This window comes from Bos indicus, chromosome 22, assembly GCF_029378745.1.
Source record: "Bos indicus isolate NIAB-ARS_2022 breed Sahiwal x Tharparkar chromosome 22, NIAB-ARS_B.indTharparkar_mat_pri_1.0, whole genome shotgun sequence".
NCBI lineage: Eukaryota > Metazoa > Chordata > Mammalia > Artiodactyla > Bovidae > Bos > Bos indicus.
The window spans coordinates 50,292,509-50,302,559 of NC_091781.1; positions in this window are offsets into that span (position 1 = coordinate 50,292,509).

Genomic DNA, 10,051 nt, shown 5'->3' on the forward strand with positions numbered 1-10,051 from the left:
TTCTGCTTGCTTTGACTACCATGGTGTATTTTAGGCACAGGGTGGCGGAGAGAAGGGCAGGGGTTGCAGGCATGGGGTCAGGGATGGGGGCCTTGGCACTCCCAAGGTACACCCTCCTCTACACACTGGAATTCCGTGGGCCTTGGCAATTCTGTCCTTTCCAGGGAGGCCCAGAGCCCTTTGGCTGACATTGGCCCTGGGCTAGCCTGACCTTTACTGCACCCCAAGGGCAACCAGAGAGAGTGGCTGCTGTGGGTTTTGCCCTGTTGCCCTGGTGACAAGCTCAATTACCCTTGATTGCCAGCTAGTTGCCATGGCAATTTCAAACATAATGAAATAACCCACACAGCCTGGAGTGAGTCACGAAGGGGTGGGGGAGCCCCCTCCCCAAGCTCCAGAGGAAAAGACTGCTTGCCTTCCCTCATGTTGGGTCCTCCATGGGGGCCGAGGTCAGCAACATCGACAATAGCCAAACAGTTCCATTGATGGCTGGGAGGCCTGGAGCTTTGTTGCCTCCAAGGGAGGGTCTGTGTCAAAATCTGGGCTTCTTGGGGGAGCTGACCTGAAAGTGCAGATTCCCTCTGAAGTCCGAACCACAGCTGGAGCTCTGTGCTAGGTAAGCAGGGGCTTCTGTCAGCCAGTCAGAATATGAAGGAGTAGGAGTGCTGGCCTTTGATGCCGTGGGGCAGGAACCAGGGTAGGGGGCTCATAAGTCCTGGGTCCTGGATGGGAGATACAAACTGAGCTGGAGGGTGAGGCTCCTTTGTGGCCTCTGTGGATATGGAGACTCCCACCTTATCCTGCCTCTCTGGTGGGAGCCAGAACTGTCAACTGGGGGGTCCCTTTGCCTCCTCTGTCTCCCAACCCGGGCCAACCCCTGCCCACAGGGTGAATAGGATACAGATCTCGTTAGGAGATCCTAATAGAGGCTATGGGGTATTGCCAACGCCAACTGCCCTGTTTTAGTCCCAAACTCCACCGTGTGTTACAGGGCTTCCCATTGGTCAGGGGGTGGCTAGAATCCATGGCCCCTGACTTGTCTAGCTCTGAAGAGTGGGGCTAGGAACAAAGGTCTGTGTCTTCCATGGCCAGGAAGAGGTGAGAGGAGGCACTCGGCTGTGTCGCTACTTCCTGTCTGGAGGGCAGCTGGTGGCCGAAGCCAAAATATTGAGGCCGTGCCCTGCCTGTGCCCCTCTGGCTGAGTGCTGAGGAACAAGCCACACCCCGGTCCCAACCCTGGGTTCTCATCTTTAGGGTGCCCTCTCCACAAAGGACAGAGATCTGGCTATCTCCGCACATACCTGAGAGTGAGGGACGGCCCTATGTGGACAGACTACAAATGGCCAATGATATAGGGTCATCACAGCCCACCCCACTCCTAGGCACGGTTTGCCCTCTTCCTGAGTCCAGTTTTCACACCCTGAGTCGGACTCCCCAGTCCTGAGGCCTGTGTCAGGCAGGAAGGGGACCAGGACTGGCTAGCTACAGTGTCCTTGTGCACATGCACGCAAGCATGCCTGGGTGCACACAGAATGCAAACACGTGCCCCTGGGCACCACTGCACACACTGTGCTGTTGCCATCTCCTTTGGCTAAGAGCGCACACTCACAGACATCATCACACGTGTGCACATACACCCTGCCACGTGCTCACCCACAGGCACATGGAGTGTGCACGGGACCCAGAAGAGGTGGAGCACTGCCAGCAGCAGGCAAGGCTCTAGCAAGCCACCTCTTCCCCTGCCTCGAAATCCCCCATGTTGGAGCTTCTCCTTGGCCCCGCGTCTCCACCATGATCTTCAGGAAAGGCAGAAAATGTGTGTGATGTGTGGGGTTGGCAAGCCATGGATCCGATGTACCATACAACTCAGAGAACTCCTGTTTCAATGACAGTGGGCAGACAGTAGGAAGGACTGAGTGCTAGGCCATTCATTCATTCTGCAGACATGAAATGAGCACCCAGAGACAGGACACAGGCTCTGGCCTGTGCCCAGCTCGCCAGGAGAGTCCTCACCAGTGGTGGAGTCGGTGTGGTAACTGAGACCACCCAGAGCCCAGGGAGCCGAGAGGCTGTGACCAAGCCAAGGAAGGATGTGAAAGGCTCCTCAACACCCCCTGAGGAGAAAGATACTGATGGGTCCTGCTTAAGTAGTCATGTCCCAGGCTAGACTTCCAGCCCCAGCCCCAGCTTCAATTTCCTGACTTGGACTCCTGCAGCCACGGGGAACCATCCAGGAGAGACTCACTCATGGCCAAAGGTTTGGAGATGACCCCACCCAGGATGGGGTCAGAAGGGTTCGGCTGAGGTTGGGCCCAGCTCCAGGCAAGCCTAAGTCTGGCCTTCAGACACTGGCCTTAAGGCTTGGGCGTGGGTTGGGGGTGGCATGGCAAGCATTTGGTCCACTTGCATCCATGACAAGGGACAGAGAAATGGCCAAGGACTTCCTGCAGAGCCTCCTCCTGGCAGTTCTCAACCAGGGGGCATGTTCTCAGGTCAGGTCAGGTTCTCAGGTCAGGGGACAGGTCTGCTGGGACTCCTGGGGGCTGTAAGTTCTCTTGTATCCCCGTATCCTAGCCCAGGCCACCAGGGGTGATGCTGCTCAGGAAGTGCTCAAGGGTGATTAAACTGGAAAGAATGCAGAATCTACCCTTATCATAGGTAACTTTCAGAGCTTGAGAAATTCAGAGGCACACTGGAGGGGGTAGACTGGGCCATCCACCCTGGCTGGGACTTGGAGATGGGAAAGGCTCTGACTTGGCAGGAGGGGACGGGAGGGTGGGCAGACAGACTGGCACCAAGGTCTGGGGCCCTAGCTTGCATGCACCGCCCCCCCATGTGTTTACTAGCTAGAGGAGGCCAGTCTATAGTGAAGCTTGCCCTAGCGACTCCCCAGTTGGTTCTTTTTAGTGGGTTCTGCTCTTTGGGTCAGGTTTTGGGAGCTGGTGGGTTCAGGTGGTAATCTGCCTGCAATTCAGGAGACTTGGGTTCCATCCTTGAGTTGGGAAGATCCCTTGGAGAAGGGAATGGCTACCCACGCCAGTATTTTGGCCTGGAGAATTCCATGGATTCTATAGTCCATGGAGTCGCAAAGAGGCGGACACGACTGAGCGACTTTCACTCAGTTTGGGGGCTGGAAAGAGTGCCAGTACCCTAGAGACCACTACCTGCCAAGACACTCCTGTACAGTTCCAGGACTCAGGCTTTCTCCTCACACCTTCTACTCTGCCGCACCCTCTACAATGAACATCATAAGGTACCTCCAGTCCCTGTCGCCCGGTCAGTCCGAGTGCCTAAGGGAACCTTCGAGAGCCTGGCCCGGGCCGCGCAGGCCAGTGCTCACCGTCTCTGCTGCCACCCCTCATCAGCCCTTCTTCGAGTGGGATTCCGGGCTCAGGCTCCTCCAGGGTCGGGGCGGAGCCGGCGGAGGGAGGCCCCGCCCCCAGCCCGCCCCCGGCCCGGGGTGCGAATCCGGTGCCGGCGAGCGGCGGGAGATGCTGGAGGTTCGCGAGCCGAAGTGGCTGCAGCTGGCGCCGTGTCTGCCCCGCTTGCCCGGAGCGGATTCTGCCCGCCGCCCCCGTAGCCCTCGGCGCCCCCACTGAACCCGCGATCGCATCCTCCCTGTGACCGACCAGCGCTGCAGGTGCGGGGTGAGCCGGGAGGGGGTGGGCCCCCGGAACGCACGTTGCGAGGTCTTAAGGGATTGGGTCTCTGGCTCGAGGTTTGGGTAGCCGAGTGCGCGGGGGCGCTGCAAGGGCTTGGGGTCCTGGCGCGGGCAGAGTACGCGGGCTCTGCAGATCCAGGGCTGGGCGTGCGGGGTTGGGCTGAAGTTCCCCATCACCTCAGACGGCTCGGGGGTCCCAAAGGAAGCCTCTGAGACTCAAGTCCAGGCCAATCTCCCCTCCTTGTCCCCCATCCCACCCCTCGTCTCGCTGGGCTCCTAATTGTGAAAACAGTAACCTTCCAACATTGAGCTGCCCCAGGGGGTTAGGGGCGAGGGCTCAGCTGTCCCTCTGGACTCCCAGAGCCGCCTCCAGCCCCTCCCAACTGCCCCCGGACCCTCCCCCCCCACCAGCTAAGCAGTCACTAATTTCCATGACAACGAGAGTTCTTTATGGGCGACAACCTGAAGGGGGCTGGGCGGGGCTGCCGCGGGGTGGGGGAGGAGGCTCAAGACCCTGGGGACCAGCAGCCCCCTAGGCGAGATCCAGCTTCCAAGCCTTAACTCGGGGGCCTCCCCTGGGGTCCAGGGTACGGACCCAGCGCTGCGCGGTGGGGGTGGGGGACGCACATGTTTCTGCCGGGAGGTGCGGGGCTTGGTGCTCACACGTGTGCCTCCCGCATGTGTGTTGCTGTGCCAGCGGGGGCGAGTCAGCAGCACTGGGGAAGGGGGTCAGGGTGGCAGCACGGTTGGGGAGCAGGGCCCCCGGCTGGCAGGGTGAACAATGAGAGAGTGAGACTGCCTTCCCCTGCCTGTAGCATCTGGCAGAGACCCTAGGCTCTCCCAGCCCCCCATAGCTGTGTCAAACTGCTTTTGTCTGCACCCCCTAGGCAGAGCCTGCTTCACCAGGTTCCCTCCGAGGAAGCAGGGCTCTCTGTCCATCACCAAAAGCTCAGTCTGCAGCAGTCCAGCTACTGGCCAACCACCCTCCTCCAAGGGTGGCTTTGAGCCCCCCAAGGACCACCTGCAGGGACCTGGTGTCCTCCCTGTCCCCCATCTCCAGTCAATTCCTGTCAGCTTTAGGCACCTGCTGGGCCCGATTTTCCTCAACTGAGAAATTGGTGTCTCCGCTCCCCTCTGTGTCAGGCTGGGCCCTGGGCTGGAGCAGAGGTCTCTCCTTTTCGTTTACAGCATTTGGTAGGGATCCTCCTCCTGTATCAGCTACCTCTTCCCATATCAGCTGCTGGCCCTCCTCTCCCATCCTTGTCCTGGCAGGTGGGCAGTCCTTGCCCTGGGAGAAGGCTATAGAGTCAGTGATCTCTATCCAGGGAAACTGAGGCAGAGTCGGTGAGGTGGGGAGGATGCTGTGCAGTTGTTATCCTGTTTCTAGACTGCTCGGGGTGCTGTTTCTGGCCTTCAGGCAAAATCCACTGTTGGGGAGGGGGGCAGCTGTGGCAGGGAATGAGGCTGAGCTGCCAGAGAGGCCCTGGGGACCCAAGGCCTCTAGGGAAGAGCAGATGGGGGTGGGGGTGGCTGGTGCGTCTGGGCAGAGCTGGGTCAGCTGACAGGAGGGGCTGCAAAGGGAAGCAGCCAGGTCTCCAAGCTTCATTTCCATCCCCCATGCCTGTGCCTTCGACATGTTGGACCTGCCTTACCTAAGCTGCCTTGGTGACAGGGAGAGGGGCTGAGGAACTGTTGTGACCGAGGGGACCACAACAGATGGCCTCTTCCCACACTAAGTTCAGAGTCTAGGGGGATACAGGAGGGGTCAGTCTCAAAGGTCTAGGCATCAGGGGCAGCTCCTGGCCCAGGTGTGCAGAGCACATGGTCATGGAGACCTTAAGGCTCTGCTGGACATCCATAGGCCCCTTCAAAACCCCCAGCCCACCTTTTCTCCTGTGTCCTTGGGCCTGCATCCTTTTTACTATATATGAATTCTTTACCCCTCCTTCCACCGCAGGTTGTGCCTTTGTCTCTCTGTGGCCCTGCCCCTCTTTCCTAAAGTCTCCCAGTTCTTTCCTGATGAAGACCTGGGTCACAGAACACATAGGGAAGGAATCAGGACAAAAGTCTCAGGGAATTCTTGGAGAAGGGGTTTGAATAACACCTCTCCTTACCCCTCCCCCCTTTTAAAAACTTCCATCACCATAGCAACCCTTTACTCCCAAGGCCTTCTCTGCATTTCCGCTCCTCCACTCAAAGGACAGCAGGGCCCCCAGTGGGTTTTCTTTCAGGGGCTCAAAGCTTGGAACCCGGGTGCCTGGAAGGGGTCAGTTGGCTCTTGGCTTAGCCTGCATGTTTGAAGGCTTAACTTTCTGGAGACAGCACTGGATTGTATGCCCACCCCAAGACTGGAGAGCATTCCCCGCAACCCCGCATGCGCTCTCATTAGATGGGAGATAGTCAGCAGCCGGAACTAGTGACCAAGGCCCAGCCAGGGCAGGCCCCTGCCCAGTTACCTAAAGCAGCTGGATGGTAGACGAGAAACTTGACTCTGCCTCCTGACACAGACCTGAGAGCGAGGTCTCTATTTCTACCCATCCTGTGGATGAAATCTCTGCCTCATGCTAGGCAGAGCTCGGACCAAGGCAAGTCGATTACAACAGGAAACCCAGCTCTGGTCCCTGAAAGTAGACAGCAGGGAAGGGGAGAGGGTGCCTGCAGGCTGGTGTTCACAGCTGCCACTAAATCGGGAGGTGTTGCCCACAGTTGTTGGGAGGCTGCTGGAGGCCTCCTGGGCCCCTCCTGGCCTCCCTAGATTTACTGCAAGATCTGGAACCCCACATGGCAGAGGACGAGGGTGGCAGGAAACTCCTGTTTATGGGTATGAAAGGTGGGGCCGGAACCAGGCTGACCCCAGTGGAGGAGGGGCCAGGACTCTGTGGGACCCCTGGACCTCTGGAGGGGCCTCTGTCCCATTCAGGCTTCCCCTGGGCCAGACTTTCCTTAGGCTGCAATAGGGCCGCTTGGGACCCTTTATTACCAAGGCACCCATAGGCTGAGGCTCCATCAGCGTTGCCCGAGGGGTCCAGACCTGAGTAGTTAGGGAATGCTTGGCCCTCAGGCCCCTCAGAGGCTCCCCAGGCTCTGCGCTTCCCCCAAGCTCCCTTGGGACCACCCCCTGTGCACGCCAGTCAGTTTCTCCGCAGAGAATGGAAGGCAGCATGTCTCTAGGGAAATGGCTGCAATGGGACTTCTGTGCCCTCCCTTGTTCCACTGTGGACTTGAGGTCCAGCCAGGGTCCCATGTCACTGGGAGGGAGCTCTGTGCTGTTGGATGTTGACTCTGGGCTGTCCAGGCCTTCTGCCTGGCCTTCTACTGTTCTTGACGATGTCTCAGCTGCTCCTCTCAGCTTTGGGGCCAGGGCTGCCCTTGTTGCAAGCAGGTGCCTGGGGCTTGATACACACACCGGCAGCCTCCTAGGCAGCAGCAGTGGGTAGCAGATGGGAGAGTGGGTGGGGGTGGAAGGGACCAAGATGCTAATCGGAAGCAGGGGCCCTCTTTCTCCTCTCTTCGCCCTGGGGCCAGGTTGCGGGTGGAGGCGAGTGAGTGCAGTTAGATGGGTGAAGGGAGGTAGTGACTGGCTGAGATCAGGGCAGCCATGGGAGCGGGGAGGCAGGTGTCCTCCATGAGGCTTCAGGACATGGCTCCAGGTTGATGTGACTGAGCAGAGGTCCCCACGGTGGAGACAGACCCCCAAGACTGGCCCTGGGTCCCTGCAGGTCTGAGTGCATACGCACGACCAGAAGCAGGGCCAAGATCAGGGACAGGCATATACGAAACCTCCCACACTGCATGGCTGGGCAGGGAGCTATTGGCGTGGGGTTAGGGGGAGGTGGAGGTGGTGGAAGTTATCTCAGCAAAGGGCCATGTTGAACCTGGAACCTCAGGATGGTCGCCAACGATCTGTGGCGCAAATAACCTTAGGACGTCGGGAATCACAAGGAAAGAAGAGATTTAGCCTTGGTCTTGGCACCCGGCTCACGTGGAGGCTGCTCCACAGGGAGGCCAGGATGGGTAGTGCCCCTGACAGTGCCCACACTTCCTCCACTGTGTGGACACGGTTGAGCTGGCGAGTCACCTGTTGTTGGTTGTTTAGGTAGTTGCTGATTTTTTGAATGTTATAAATAACTCTGCCGTGACAAATAGGATACTGATGGGAGGCTTGGGGGGAAGGGCATTCCTGCCAGAGGGAATGGTGTAAGCAGAGCAGCAGAGCTGAGCCATAGGTCCCTTCCAGCCCTCCGAGGGGACCTGCAGGTTGAGGTATCACCCTCCCACCCAGTAAAGGGCCCTTGGATTGCAGTCTGGAAAGGGAATCGCTGCACACCAGAGCCATCGGGGCAACTGACGCAAGCCCCCTCTCTCGGATTGTTAGGCCTTAGAGATGGGTGGCCGGCAGTGGTGGGTGGCCTCGCCTCTGCTCTCAGCTGTGAGAGTGGGATTCCAGCCACATGCTCCTTCCCGGCAGATGCAGGAGCCAGGCTGTGACCACAGTGGCAAAGATACGCAGTCGGGGACAATCTTCAAAGCTTCTCTTGTTTGCCTCTGCAGTACTTCACAAGATGGCTTAAGCCCTGGCTTGAATCATGCTGATGAAAAATGCGTTTCTGTGTCCTGAGCCCAAAGAACCTGGGTGAGGGAATGGTGGAATTTGTTCCCTAATGCAGAGGGCAAATTTGAGGGAGAATTTGCAGGACTGGGTGCCCTGGGAAGCAGGTAACCTCCTCCTGGGAGGAAGCAAGCGCCAGCCAGGGCCGGCCAAGGGGCTTATGTGGGTCCTGGCCTTTGACCCCGGCTGGCAGAGTCCCTCTGAGCAAGCTTCTTCCTCGGGTGGGAGTGTCCTCTCTCCTCCATACCCTGTGGCTGTGAATCACTTCAGGCAGGGCACCTAGGTATTCAAGGCCCCAGGCGAGGCGCTTTGCACAGCAAGTGCTAATCAGGCTGGTGAGAGACCGTGCACAGTCAGAAGCAGAGCAGTTTGAATGCAGCCTTTTGTGTGAAGCGTGTTATCACCCCAGTGTCACACCAACCGGGCATTAAGGAGGCCAACTTTGAGTCAGATCTGGGAAGGTCCGGACTCTCTCACCAGTTCTCCTCCTGAGGTTTACCTCTGAGCAAGGGCTGCGAAGGCCTTTTCCTGCGGGTGCGGGCACCAGTCCACCCTGCATCCCAGGTGAGGATTGGGCTGGCAGGGTGGCAGATCCGTGGGGTGCCACGCTCCAGGTGCCAGAGTGCCTGGAACCTAGTGCAGTCAGCTGTGCTCCTCCTTCTGCCTGGAGTAGCCACCCGTGGCCAGAGGCCTCTCTCCTGGGCCCAATGGCCAGGTCTCCTGTGGGCCCTGGCAGTGAGGCACAACGCAGGCTTGTCTTGCTTTTCCAGAGCGTTACCCCTGCACACGTCTTGGCAAATCCTTTCCCTCTAAGGCCCGGCCTTAATGCTGCTTTTTCCTCAAAGCCTTTCCTCGCTTCTCTACCCAGATGGGGGTTCTCCCTCTGAGGAATACCCCAAGCACTGTGCCTGAATGCAGTATTTATTAAATCAGTAAAAACAACCACAGTACAAATTCTAACAGAAAATGAATGAACAGTAGACATCATCGACTCAATGGATGATGTTTGAGAGAGACAGTGAAGCACAGGAAAGCCTGGCATGCTGCAGTCCATGGAGTTGCAAAGAGTCGGACACGACTGAGCAACTGAACAGCAACAGAATAAATCTGCCCCTCTGACACCCAATTCTTTCCCCCAAAGGGACTCTTATTTTCTTCCAGAAAGGACTTTGCGTGTACACAGATACATAAAGTTTAAAAAATTTACCCCAGTGTAGCACCCTTTACCCACTGTTCTGTCCCCTGCTTTTTCTCACACTGTCTTACTGCAGCACATTTTGATCTATTTTATTCTTTTTGATAGTGATCAAGTATTCGGCAGTATGTAGGGCCATAATTTTTACTCACATTTTTTATTGTGAAATATAACAGAAATCTAGGAATGAACCCAATACATGTACGTACATTTATCCAAATTATTATAAAGCTCAGACCTGTGAAACCACTACTCAGATTCAGAAATAGGTCCTCCAGAATCCCCCCCCAATCACAACCTCTTTTGTTTCTCTTAGGAGGTCTCATGCTGTTTACTTCCTAGAGTTATAGCTTGACCAGTATGTCTGTATCCTTAAACAGTATAGCTTAGTGATGCCTGTTTTGAACTCTGTATCAATAGATTCACATTCTATGTATTGTGGTTTTTTCCACTCAACACTTGTATTGGTGAGATTGACCATGTGGTTGGGTAGAGCTGTAGTTCCCTCATTCCCCTCATTTCCATTGTTGTGTAATAATATTCCATTGTGTGACTCTCCCACAATACATCCTGCTGCTGATGGGTA